The 14,902-nt window shown below is 31.8% G+C and overlaps 1 long non-coding RNA gene across 2 annotated transcripts; it reads left to right on the top strand.

Moving 5' to 3' along the window:
• The first annotated feature begins 710 nt into the window (after window positions 1-710).
• On the top strand, window positions 711-4,411 carry LOC145588098 (uncharacterized). 2 transcript variants are annotated; one of them, XR_014101537.1, is made up of 6 exons: window positions 711-868; window positions 1,084-1,178; window positions 1,854-1,938; window positions 2,036-2,145; window positions 3,357-3,428; window positions 4,343-4,411. It is a non-coding gene; the product is annotated as an uncharacterized LOC145588098 (long non-coding RNA). The 2 variants fall into 2 exon arrangements; XR_014101538.1 differs by lacking the exon at window positions 1,084-1,178.
• The last annotated feature ends 10,491 nt before the right edge of the window (window positions 4,412-14,902 follow it).

Below are 14,902 nucleotides of genomic sequence, written 5' to 3'. Positions count from 1 at the left end.
TTATTTTTATTGCTGTTAGCATAAGTGGTTTTTACAAGTGGTTATTTGATGCAATTTTTTCTCGTTTCTAGTTTCTACACGTCAGCCGGTTAAAGTTGTTTGGCTTTTTTACGGACATTCTTCTATTTGCTATTGCTGTTGTATCTTTAGACGAGCAGTTCTTCTTTACATTATTATTGTTATGTGCTTATGCCTATAGCTGACCCAAGTTGCTTTATATTTTGTTTATTTGTCTTAGTAGACCCCTTTTTATTGTTGATGTGAATCATGTGATGAGCTTTTGATAGATTTTGAAAACCTCTTGAGACCTTCGTTAAAATAGCTTTCCTATATTTATAGCAACTGGAGCCTTGCTTAGATTTAAAGCGAACCTCTGTTGATTTCAATTTGCGTCTGGCTTTCAGTTTCTCATATCTGTGTATATGAATACATGCCAATTTTAAAATTTATAAAATGTACATTATTGCATGTAGAAAGTTAGGTATCGAACTTCCCATCTAACTTTGTTTAATTTTAGTCATTTCTTCTGTCTCCCAAGCATTTGCATCCGTGTTAAAGTTCCCACGCCTAGCTCTGTGTGCCTGTTTTGGTGGATCTATGAGCTCTATGTAAAGCGGTGGAACTGTGGGTGGAGGGGGGATATTGGATAATGGATAGAGTCTTGGTGCTGAATTTGCTTGCTAAGTGGTTTTAGCATTCTGCGTCTGTTCTTCATCATAAGTTGGAGTCCTTTTAACAGATGGACTTCTTCTGGTGTAGGGAATGGTTGGTTTCAATTTTTTGGCATCTTCTAACTCTTCATCAAAAGTTGGGACTTTCAATGTAATTGTAAGGCATCCAGCTATCTTCTTGCAGCTCATCAGCAAAGGTTAGTCTTTTCTTTGGCATAGTTGGAACTCTTTTTATTGATGGATAATTTTCTCTGGTATTCTGGCTTGATGATCATCTGACATGGTCATGAAAATGCTTCAACTAATTGTAACTAAAAACCATGTAAATCAGTTATATATGAGGTATCAAATTTGTGTCTTGAGCTTTTACCATTGTTTCTATTCAACGCTTCATTAGGCTGTGCTGCTGCAGAAATTCTTTGCACAATTCAGCTTATGACTCTTGGAAGAGGGAATTGTGGTCCTGCTTCTGGCGTTCTTTGATCCGAGCTATCAGAATCAAGCGAAGTAATGGCAAATGCAGCTGCTTTTATTGTTTTTGGATATCAAAATGTTGATAATGAATTTGGGTTATTGGATATCAAAATGTATTTGTCAGCAATTGTTTTTATCACTTTCTTTTCTAGATGCTTTTAGTGTTTTTATCAATTTCTAAATGTTTTTAACACCCAGAATATTGAAGTTATGTTGTACGGAGTAGTTGATCAAAGTATTGTTTTTTTTTACAAAACAAAGGAATTTGGTTAGTTTTATGATAAGGGTAGAAACGTATTTTTAGATATAAATATGGGCGTTACCTAGAGATTCGAGGGCGATATTTAGCATTCCACTATAAGAATTACTATGTTTGGTCTGCTTCGTTTTTTTTGAATTCGTTAAATTTCCAAACTACTCCGTACCATTTTAATTACTTTAATCAAGAGGTTTATGCTGCTAGTGCTCTTGATACTGTTAGCTGGTCGTGGGTTCGCAGGGGAGGGAACAAGGTTGCTCATGAGCTTGCTCATGTTCCACCATGGGTGTTGGGTAGAAAGCTTTGGTTTGATAATTTCCCTTCTAATGTTTATAAGTTTGTACTGGATGATTTGATTTTAATTAATGAGTAAGTCTTCCCTTGGTGGGTTGTTTCAAAAAAAAAAAAAAAAAAAAAAAGAGGTTTATGCTCTTGCGTCTGAATTGCAGAACCCACCTGAGGTTGGCCACTGAATCGCGGGTAATCAATTAAAGAATGGATTTTTCTGAGAAATCTCCTGATTTCATGTCAAAGGTAAGGATTTAGTTGATTTGCATGTTTTGATTTTATTCATTGAATTGGGTTTCTAAGGATTAATTTGATGGTTTTTGAATTTGGGGGTTTTCTATAGGGGTATTGTCAGATGCGATGGTTGATGAGAAACAATCAGAGTATGCCTTTTCACATTCTACTCTGATTTCTCTCTTCTGAGATCAATTTCTCTGATTCTCTTTTCTTCAGGTATGTTTCTCTCTCTTTCTAATTTAGATCTCTTATTACTTTGAAACTTGATGAAGTATACTACAAAAAAGACCCAAATTTTATGATTTCAGTGTTTGTATTCAATTTGTTGTCTGATTGTTTGATTATTGTCAATTATTCCGATCTGCTATTTATGATCTTCATAAATTGTTTTATGGGTAATATTGATATTGTGCTTTTTGTGTCAAATCTGATTTCTATAGTCATACTGAAGATTTTGTTGATACATCATTAAACATGAATTTTCGGTTTGATTTTAACATATTCATTGCCCCTTCTATTGTTTAGTTCACTTGGGTAATTGGGCTATTGTTGGTTTAGTTGTAGCAATTATTCTATAATTGCACTCAAAGTTTCACTGAGCTCTTTCTTATTCTCATTATTTCATTAAGAGAAAAGAGCTAAGAAAGGGAGAACTGTAAGAAATGACAGTTAGGAGAAGGGAGATGGGGAGGAGCTACATTGGGCACATGCTGGACTATTTTACGTGTCATATATGGGACAACTATACTATTTGTGTGTATCTATAAGGCCTGGGAATAGGGTAATAGTAGAGGAAGGAACCAGAGTATATTGTAAATCAGAATCAATTTATTACAAACAAGAGCATTTTGGAAGGTAATTGATGTACCGATTGGGTTGAGACTACCAAAGCTATTGAATCTTCAGAAGTCGGGAGTTACATTTATATAGTTTTCTAACATTTTACTCCGAAGAAGAAGATATGAAACCACCTGCTCACCATATGCGAGGGAGGGGAAAAATAGCCAAGTCAATTAATTTCGAGAACCATGTATGATTAAAGAAACCCAAATAAGAATTAAACAAGGATAATCAAGAAATCAAACGGGTAATTTAACGCCAACGCCAAAAATCAAAAGGGCAATTGTCATCAAATTTCTTTTTATTTTTTTTTTTAATTTTTTTTTTTATTATTGTTTCCCATTTTAAATCTATATACACTCCTTATTGATTTTTGAATAATGGGTGCTGTTTTAATTAGTCTTAAATTTCAGTGATTATAGGACATAGGTTGGGTTGGATTGGATTGGATTGTTATGTATTTGATGTGGGTTTAGCTTTGATTTTCTATATAGTATGTGGGTTGACTTTGATTCTTAAGTATTTGGTGATAGTCTGATAGATGATATGTTTAATGTTGTAACTGCTTTTTTTTTTTTTGTTGGCAGAAGGTAGATCAATATAATCTTTATGTTCCGTTGTGTTTGAGAATGGCCAAAATCTGCACCTAGAGTCAATTGGTGAGTTTTGAGTTTTTGACTTTTTTAGACAAATATTAATTTATGTCATGCTGCATTTTTACATTCTCTCTCTATTTTATAAGCTCCAAGGGGAAGTCAATATATGGCTGCTCAACCTCCCTCTCCACTAATGTGTAGATAAATTTTTTTTTCTGGCACTATATTGTTTTTGAAATGTAGTTTCCAGTGACTATATGTATCCTTTACCATGTATTTGATACTTCTCATCTTTTAGAGGAAAAAAAAAAAGGCTAAAACCACTCCCAAGTGGTGGTGCATGAAGTGATTCCTCTATCTTTAGGAGAGTGCGTGGTTTTTACAAAGTCTTTTTATAGAGTATAGTATTGCGAGGAAGTAGTAAAAGATTTTCTTAAACCTTGGGAGAAAAGAGAAAGAGGGGGAGGCAGGGATATAGGAACGTCTACTTATTCGGATGTTGAACTTGTACCCATTGTCATATTCAAAATTCTCTTTATTATTTCTTTTCAAAAATCATAAATTCTGAATTTCAATTCTTGGTAGCAGTACAGTTTTGATTGAAATTTGGAACTTTTTTTTTTTTTTTTTTTAAACGTGATTTTAAATCTGATATTTGGCAAATCTTGCAGCGGGGATAAGTGCATTTTTTATTATTTTTTTTTAACAAAAATTCAATATTCTTGTTGAATTTGAGGTAATTTGTGCTGCTTTGTTTGTGGGAAATTAACGGCATTCTTGTTGAATATCATTTGTTTCATTATAGGGATTTTCAATGTTTAATCATTGATGCTACAAAGCAATTCCCAGTTTAGATTATCTGTAGTATCCTTTACATGACATGTATTAGCTTTGCAAACAATAATTTTAATATTATAGTGTGTGTACTACATATGATTAAGTTATGATTTATTTCAGATCTATTCTTCTATGTACAGAAAATAGACTAGAGAGCAAGAAGAGGACTCGGCTTATGAATGGTGATATAACAGAATGGTCATCAAGGTGCGACATACATCATTTAGATTCCTTTCTGTAGTTGTGGTGTCTGTTTTTGTAGCTCTGCTTTGTAGTTAAGTTGTGGTGTCAGGTTTTGTTGCATGTGTATTCCTTTCCATTTCCTATCCAATTCCTATATCTTTTCTCTGAATTTCCAATTAGTTACTTCCTTCACACCTAATTTTAAAGGGAATAATCAACCTTAGTCACATTGTTAGTTTGTCCAGTTACTTGAATTACTTAATAATTTTACTTGTAATTTGCCAAACGATTTAAGAGATTTTTGGGAGAAGAGAAAGTGGGAGTTTGGGAATTGGGATGATTGGCTTGAATGCACATCTAATACTTAACATTGCCTATTATGTTAATATAGTTGTCAAGGGCTGACTGGGCTGTTAAAGTACAAATTCTAGCTGTTATATTTTGTTGTATGATGGGTTGTTAGTATGAGAACTTTACAGATGGATTAATATGCTCTGTTTTCCCCCCTTTTCTGGTAACCAATTTTTAGAAACATCATAAACAATTGTATAGAATTGAAGGGAAAATAAAATGCATGGTTCAATTAGGCATCAAGCTGCTACGTGGTTATTATTTTTTATGCAACATTTATAAAGTCTAATTGATAATATAGGGCATTTTTAAGATAGCATTTCTACAGTGACACTTGACAAACACTTTATTAAATACACAAAATTATTAAGAATGAGTGACAATATGAGTGGGGGGAGAGGGGAAGGGAAGGGATAAGTAGGTGGTATTCTAAAATTGCAAAATCGTAAAAAGCGGGTGAAAAGCCAGAGAAGTAGAGAGTTGCAAAGAGAGTGAACTTTTAATCGATTGTTTTGAAAGTATAAGATGACTACATGCAAGTAGGAAGATACTTCCTTAAATTTACATAGCTTTAAAAAATAATTTTAGAGCGTGGAAAAGGAAGGTAGGAGAGCAAAATACTTTTAAGAGGCATAAGTGATCATTTTAAAACTTAAAGTATAAGACAACTATAAGCAAGAAGGAAAATACTTCCTTAAATTTGCATTGCCATTAAAAATAATTTAGAGTAGAGAAAGGGACAACAATGAGAGGGAGAAGGAAGGTGGAAAAAGGAGAGAAAAACGCTTTTAGGAGACGATTTTTAAAGTGTAGTAGTAGTAGCAGCAGCAGCAGTAGCAGTAACGGCAGCAGTAGTAGTAACGGCAGCAGTAGTAATAGAAGCTGCAGTATCTTGTAAAATGATAGTTCAAATAATTGTTGCTTGCAATTTGATTTTATTTGAAGTATTAGTATGATAGTTGAATACTATTTTTTTTTGTGTTGAAATAGTAGTTAGCTTAGAATTTAGCTCATACTTTGGCAAAGTAAAGAACAAGTGTAAGATGTTTTAAGGTCTTTGAGGTAGACTTTTTAGGAATGGTTGATTATAGTGAGCTTTATTTAAGAACAGTTCAGCTATTAGTACAAAGTTTGCTTAAGTCATAGTATGCTTATTGACCCTTGAAGAGGAAAGAGTGGGGAAAAGCTGTGTTCTGATCACTGCTTTTGATAACTTTATACTAGAGTATGAGATTTTAATATGTTTGGTTATTGCGATTAATTGGGCATGTTGTTGTTTTTCTTTGATTTTTCAACAATTTAAGCTCATAAAGTTGCTAATTTTGATGATTAAATTGAGCACTGTAAAGTGAATTATTCAATACCACAGAGGTGACATGCATGAGTGAAAGCTTACTTTTGATGTTTAATTGTTGCTGCGACTATATGATTAGAAACCTGTTGGAGTCAACAATATTTGTCTGTTCCTTTTTGAAATCATGTAAATTGATCGCAAAGTAATATCTTGTTGAAGCTTGAATCAGTGTCTTAACCCGTGAAGCCAAACTTTTCTTCCGTGACTTATTATTACTTTACTCCAAATGTTTATAGTAATTATTTGCTGTCAAGGTCATTAAGGCAGTCAGTCAAATGCTAATTCTATGAGAAATACCTGTTTACAGAAATATTATAAGTGGGCTTGACAGTTCTATGAGAAATAGCTATTATTGAAGTTTGTGATTCACTCAAATTTACACAAGGTTGCCTGATGTCAAACATTTGATTAAAATATATATGAAGAAACCAGAATTATGCAATGTAAAACTATTGTAACTGGATATTGGTTTTTAGTTCATTAGCTCTACGGAGTTTAGGATATTGCCCCTCAAAAATCAATAATCATTATCAGTACAGGTTTTCGTGACATTTGTTCATGTTCTGTATCAGAAGTCAAATGTTAACTTGTAAGTACTTGTTATGTTCAATATTTCACATTTGCAGCCTGATTTCATGACAGAAGGAAATTAAGTGTGCCAAACTTTTGATGAATTATTTCAGGAAATGCTTCTCCTAGAGAGTTTGCTGTGCAATTACTCTAAATGGATGCTAACTTCGAGAAATGTCCCAACATTACTTTCGCCTGTGAGGCTGTCATAGATCACTTCAGGGAGATGATTCAAGCATATGTGTCAACTACTAGGGTTGGTTCGAGCTAGCTTCTCATCTTCTATCTTTTGTCATCACTACTTCAGTATTTAAGTATATGCCTGATCTCTTCACAATTCAATCTTCATGAAAATAGCTTCTGCTTGTTACAGAATATAATGTTACAGTTGAATGTAGCACATTTGCTCTATTTTTCAATTATAAAAAAAATGTTTAATTTTCAGAGAGGTTTAAAGAATTATGTTTTAAAAAAATCTGTTTAACTTTAAGGGTGGTTCAAACATGACTCCGATCTCCGAGTATTTCATAATGTATGAAATTGGACCCGAGATTCGGAAATTAGATGAAATGAAGAATCATATGGCACCAATTACAGATATCTGTCTTCGCTTCTTGATTAGTATCCTCTTCTCAATCATACTCTCTGTCCTCTTCCTCCTCCCCAGCTTCCCATTGTACTTTATTTCTTCTAATTTCTAGTTTTCCTGAAGGCCATAGTTTTAACTTGGTTGTATGTGGTCTCTTCCTGTTGAATCATCTCATAGTACCTTATACCTGTTATTCCCTTGCATCCCTGGTGTCTACTTAAGTTTACAAAGTGGCAATATCTAGCATTTATGCTCATGTGTAGTTCATGTGGCAGTATAGGATTATCTTCCTCTGGAAGGCACACAAAATGGTAATCAAGATTGATTTCAGTTGAACCTCTGCCATACATTCTTGATCTCTTTAGACTACACAAATTGAAGTTTTATCTGACATTAGTGAGTTTCTGCAGTTGATTGACAGCTTAAATTGGAGGGTGCAAAAATGCAAAATGATATTGACAATATACTAACAGTAAGTGCAACTAATGATTGCTACTTTAGTTACAGTCTGGAGACATGTCATACAATTCACAGGTCATGATGTATATTATCATTTTATCAGTTATCACTCTTCTAGGAAATTTGAGTCTTTAGGTGGGTGGATTATCATAAGGAGCTTGAATTTAAGCTATAACATTCTAATCCAGTGATTTCATTTTTCCAGAAAACTATTGTTCCTGCTGAGCTTTATCGAAAAGTGCGTGACTCTCAGCTTGTAGGACTTTCAGGTTACTCAAAAGAGGTAAAACTACCTTCATCTATTTCCTCTAGGTGCATTTGGCTTCTGGTACTGCTCAATTCAGAATTACAATTGTATTATTTCAACTTAAGGTGGTTTTTATGTTAATCAAGGTATGCCTATTATTGCTGTTGGTGTGGGGCAAAGTACTATATATATATATATATATATATATATATATATATATATATATATATAGGGGAGGGATCCGGTAAGAACCCCTCATTATATAAGAACTCTAGTTATATAAGAACCAATCACATCCGTTGGATTAGATTGAATTAAGCGGTCACAATTAATGGGTAGGCAGTAATGGCATTATGGTAAATATCAAAACCCTTTCACCTTCATACATAAACATAAGTCTCTTAATTTTCTCTCTCCTCAAACACAATCCACACTTTGTCACTTTCTCTCTCCTAAGACCCCATATTCTCTCTCCTCAAAACCCCAAAATTGCTCCAAATCAAACAAAAAATCATTGATTTCCTTCAAAATTTTCACATAATTTCAAGAATATTGTTCCTAAACTTGCATAAAACAAGTTGCATTGAACAATTCAAGTAAAAATTTTGCAAAAGAAAAACCCTAGATTTCACAAAAAATAATTCAAAGGGAAATACAATTGGAAATTGACAAATTTCAACCTACTCCTATGAAATTCAGTCCCGAAACGAAAAAATAAGTAATAATCTATCAATTTGAGTGAATTTAAGGTACTTTCATTGCCTAATTTAGGTCGTTTTTGATATTATTATTTTGGTATTTTGAAAATTTGAATGGTTGCAAGCATAGAATGAAGAATATAAGGAAGTTTTTGGAATCTCATGTGCCTACTGTTACAAATTAGTATGAATTTTTTTCAATTTTTGGCTTTATATTCTAAACTTGTGTTTTGAATCAAATTTACTATGCTTATTATGTTCTAACTTATAATCTAAAGTATGTGTAGTGTGTTTAGATCTGATAATTTATGATTTTTGTGATGTAAAATTATGTTTGTAGGATTGTGTATTATGCTCTAAATGTACATATATTATGTTCTAAATTATATCGATTATTATACTTGTTATGTTCTAAAATAATAATCAAAAGTATGCAAAGTATCGATTATTATAATTTATCATTTATGTAATAAAAATTATGTGTTCTAAATTATACTTCTTCCGTTCTGTTAATATTGCAACAAGGAGGAAATTACGCATCCCAAAACACATTTTATATGCTAAATATCTATAATTGTGTAAGAGTAAAAATTATAAAAAGTTGATATTGTGAAAGTATTATAAGAGACGAATCCAACAAGATCCCACTTGACTATATTTTACTTAGCGTATAACTCATATTATATGGTCGAACAAGTGTGATGAATAGTGCAAAAAGTCCATTGTTGCAATATTAATAGAACGGAGGAAGTATCTATTATGTTCTAAACAAGTAAACATATGCTTGTTACGTTTCAAAGTATGTATTTTATGTTCTAAAAACATGTCTGTTATGTTCTTAAGTATATATATCATGGTTCTTATGTTATAAAGTGTTTGTATTATGTTCACATTTATATCATATTATTATTATGATCTAAAATTGTGTTTAAAAGTATGTTTATTACTTTCTAAAGTATGTTCTATTATGCTCTATTGTTCATATTTTATCATAGGAAAAAATTTAGAACATGGACGAAAAATAAATAAAATTTGAACATAAGTTTAGAGCATAGATAGCATATTAATTTATAACATAGGAAAAATAAATTTAGAATATAAGATAATGTAGAGCATAGAAAAAATTTACAACATATATAGGTTGAAAAAATTAGAACATGTAGCACATTAAATCATACATTTATAACACTTGTTTAGAACATAGGAAAAATTTTAAACACAGGAAAAATAATTTAGAATATATGTAGAAAACTTTAGAACATAGGAAAAATAATTTAGAACATAGGTAGAGAACTTTAGAACATAAGCAAAAATATTTTAGGACATCTGAAAAATAATTTTGAACATAGAAAAATAAAGTAAGAACTTACAAAAATTAGAATGCTGGAAAAAAAATTTAAAACATAAGAAAAATAATTTAGAACATAAGCAAAAATCTTTAGCAAAAATCTTTAGAACATATGTAAAAAAATTTAGAACACAGGAAAAATAATTTAGAACAGTAGGAAACTTTAGAACATAGACAAAATGATTTAGGACATATGCAGAAAACTTTAGAACATAGGCTAAAAAGTTTAGAACATAGGCAAAAAAAAAAAAAAAAAAAAAAAATCAAACCATAAGAATAATAATTTAGAACATAGGGTTATTATTAGGTATGCTAAAACCTATTAGCTCAAGTGGATTGAGCACTATGCAAATGCATAGAGGAGTAGGTTCAAAAAAACAATTAGAACATAGAGAAAAAAAATTTTAGAACATAGACAGAAAGTTTAAAACATAGAAAAATATTTACAACATAGGGAAAAAAAATTAAATATGAAAAACAATTTAGAACAAAGACTAATAAATTTAGAACATAGTGAAAAAGTTTAGAACCTAGGGAAAAAATGAGAATACAAGTTTAAAACATTGGAAAAAAAGTTTCAACATATGAACAAATTAGAATATTGGTTTCGAACATATGAAAAAAATGTTAGAACATAATAAAAAAAAAACATAGGAAAAAAAATCTAGGACACATGTTAAATAAATAAATAATTGGTTTAGATAACACAGAAAAAAATATAAAATAAGGAGGAAATTTAGAATTAGAAAAAGTTTTGAACATATGTAAAGAACTTAGAACATATATATTTAGAACATAGGGTTGTCTTATTATATTGTAATGGTTAAATTTCAGGGTACATTATTTAAGTTGGATTATGTTATTTAATTGTTAGGTGTATGCGCCAAAACCTATTAGCTCAATTGGTAGAGCACTATGCAAATGCATATGGGATGTAGGTTCGATTCCTACATAGGTTATCTTTAAATATAACTAAAAAAAGTCAGAATTAGGAGGAATTATATATGCGTGACCAACACTCACTAGTAGGGTCACTAGAGAAACTTTTGGCTATTTATGTGAAAAAGTGGATAGGCGGCTATCGGGATGGAAAACTAAATACCTTTCCTTGGCTGGCCATATAACTCTTGCAAAGAGTACTATCTCTACTATGGCAACGTATGCTATGTAACCTGCCAGATTACCAAGGTCAATTTGCGATGATCTTAACAAGCGTACAAGAAGGTTCATTTGGGGTGGTGACAAGGAAAAGAGGCGTACACACCTCTTGTCATGAGAATCGCTTCAAAAACCAAGAGAATATGGAGGTTTGAGCATCAGATCTCCGAGACAAGCTAATGCTACACAATGTAATGATATTTGATTTCTTATTCTCAACTTGATCAGATTAGTAAGAAGGCCAAGAAGGGCAAGAACTATGATGGTCTTAGAGTATGGATTGAAGAAATCTCCAATGATTAATTAACATGGAACCATGCTACAACTAAACTCGTATATACATAACTCCCGTTTCCAAATTACACAAATGAAGCTACGTGGGATTCGAACCCACATCTTTTGTGCATTTGCACAATGCTCTACCCATTGAGCTAGTAGGCCAAGGTATATGAAGTAAAACACAGTCTAACTAAAGCAATATTGTACGGATTATTAATTATAATGTCATGAATGTATAGCAAGCAGCAGCCATGCTAGCCAATCCAACTATGTGTTAGCTGTTTATAAGACTAACCATGACACTATTGAGATTTTAAGGCTACTAAACAGCTATACTCACCTTGTTAAGGTTAGTTACACTACTGTCATTTGTCATTTTGGATTAAAATGAGTGCACTATAGTGCTAAGTCTCAATTTAAAGAGCATAATGAATTACTTTGTGTTCTAAATTTCCTTACAACATAGTGAATTATGTTCTAAAATTGCTTTTGCTTAGAACGTAGTAAATAATTTATTTTCTAAAATTGCTTAGAACTTAGAACATAGTGAAATACTTTAGAACATAATTATGATCTAAATTTGTTTTTGCTTAGAACATAGTGAACTACTTTAGAACATAAAGGGTAGAGTTTATAACATAGTTAACTATTTTAGAACATAAAAGGATATAGTTAAGAACATAGTGAACTATTTTAGAAATAAAGGATATAGTTTAGAACATAGAGAGATTAATTTAAAATCCATAGGGTAAAGTTTAGAACATAGAGAGAAAACTTTAGAACATAGAAGGAAAACTTTAAAACACAGTGAATTATGATATGTTCTAAAGTTGCTTTATGTTCTAAACTAAAAAAAAAAAAAAAAAAAACGAGGAAGGCTGCCATGAAGCAATCAGGGAGAAATTAGCGTTCATGGCACCCCCACAAAGGCCTAACAAGTCCAACAGGGACCTTTTACACTACAGAAAATAAAGACTGAAAGTAAAAGACAGTAATAAAACAAACCAAGCAGCAACATTTCTAGACAAAAGGGGGTCTGAAGTAGACTCGGGAAGTACAACCGTAACCTCATCAGTGCCCATTAGTAACATAGAACTTCACCAACTTTAAAAGCCATGACATATTTTTTATTTTCTTTTAACTGTAGAAACCACTAAAGGACATGAGTCCATAGAGTAATCCTTGAGAAAATACAGAGTGCATGCTATTGCTTGCAGATAAAAGCGTTTAAAAGGATGCTTATTTTGGCTTGGTGCTGTCAAAAGTGTTTCCTGGTTGAGCTTGTTTTCGACTCATCCATAGAGTTTGAGCTGCTAGGCTTCTTGGTGCCAAATTTGCCAAGCTTAGAACATATTATGGCACCACAAAAAGACTACTAAGTAGAAATATATCAACAGTGTACATCAAATTGAATAGCAACTTTAAAACATAAAGGTCGATTAGTTATAGTTATTCTAAGGTCGTATAGAGAAGGTAGCTTACTGATGAAACCAAGGTAGACATGTGCATTATTCAAGCTATTCCATCCACTTTGAAAGTTTAGAACACAAGTCACGCATAAGTTTTGTAGAGCATACATGTGTGTTCTAATTATATCCATTGTTCAGATTCTTTCTACTGCAAAGAATTTCTTGTAAATCCACTATGCTTATGTTCTAATTAATTTTTCTCTCCTCATCAAACACAAACCAAGCATGTTCAATTGACAATGTAACTAGAAAATTCACAGAGTTTGCAATAATCGATCTATTCAAAGTGAAATTGGCCAAATAACAGAATCCTACAAAATATATAACATCAGACTGAATCAATATGTGAAAATACAGGATATATATTTAGCAAAATATCATTCAAAAAATCAATCACAAACACAAATTTTATACATTAAACATAACTCCTAATAAACGAGCAGATGAAATCGTAGATAAAAAACAAAAAAAACCGAAAAAGTTGAAGTTGAAATTGATGAAATTAGGGGGGGAAAATCAGGAAAAATCGCAAAAATCTGGAAAAAAAATCTGAAAAATTAATCGCAAAATTGATGGATAACATGAAATCAGGAAATAGAATGGATGAAAAAAAATCGCAAGAATGGAACAAAAAATCAGGGAAATTTGATGAATTTAACAAATATAATCGGAATAAAAATCAGAATAAAAAATAAAAATCTAAAACAATTGATAAACTTACAATCATTTATCCAAAAGCTGAGAATTTTTTTGATTAATCTGATGAAGTTTTGGGCCTTTTGGCTGCCGAGGAGAGAGAAGCAGGTAGCGTGAGGAGAGAGAAACAAAACAACGTAGTCTTGTTTGAAAGGGGAAAAAAAATTAGATTATACAAGATCTTCAATATTACATAAATGCCATTATTAAGATGAATTTGAGCGGTTAGATTAAAACTAATAAACGGAATTTGAGCGGTTAGATTAAAACTAATAAACGGATGAGATTGATTCTTATATAAGATTGGGTTCTTATATAGAAGAGGGTTCTTATATATATATATACTACCTCCGTTAACGGTTATTTGCAACATATACTATAAATGAATGCTAACTATTATGTGCAACAAATGTTTTTTTTTTTTCCTTTTTAGATAATCATTTCTCTCTATCTTTCTCTTCATCACATGCACCCAACTTTTTCTCTCTCCATTTTACTCTCACAAACAAATTTTGCATAGGAGTCCGCAAACACCCCCTTTGTTGCAAATAATAGTTAACGGAGGAAATATATATACTAATTCCATTTGATCATTCTTTAAGATCCACTTATCATTCAAATGAATCATTAACATATAAAAAACATAAATTATTAGCCTATAAAAAGGGAAAAAGAAGGCGACGAGAAATGAATGTCTCAAAAGAAATGCTCTTGGAACCCAAATATATTTTATCTTTTTATTCTTTCGTAAGTGTGGGTGGCTTCTCATATTTATCTATTCTTTGTGCAGCTTGGTGGGTTGAACTCCATGTTGACTGTTGAGCATACTCCTCCTATACTTTGATTTCCAAAGTGCCCACAAAAAATCTTAGGATCGATATATCTCACGGGTCACATAGGCATTCTGAGAGCATTCCCATCAGTGAGGAGAATTTTGCTCATGAGGAATATTGATGAGCAAAATTGCTTTATTTGCTTCCCCACCAATGAGCAAAGCAAAATATGCTCATGAGCATAATTAAATTTGCTCATCCTATGAGCAAAAATGAAAATGAACAGTGAAATCGTGGGGCTCAGCAATAGCACTAACCGTCATTTTTTTTTTGCTTTTCACACCCTCAAAACGACGAGTTTTGGGGTTTGGTCTGAAGAACTATCCCCCAAAACGCGTCGTTTTGTAGGCAGCAAAGCAAAAAAAAAAAAAAATACATATATGAAAATTTAATCTAACTAAACTTGGGAGTAAAAATAATAAAGAGTTTTTTGGATTTTTTAAACTTAAAAAAAATATTGCTACTT

This window comes from Chenopodium album, chromosome 2 (assembly GCF_948465745.1).
Source record: "Chenopodium album chromosome 2, dcCheAlbu1.1, whole genome shotgun sequence".
NCBI classification, from domain to species: Eukaryota; Viridiplantae; Streptophyta; class Magnoliopsida; order Caryophyllales; family Amaranthaceae; genus Chenopodium; species Chenopodium album.
This window is presented reverse-complemented; position numbering and strand designations above follow the sequence as displayed.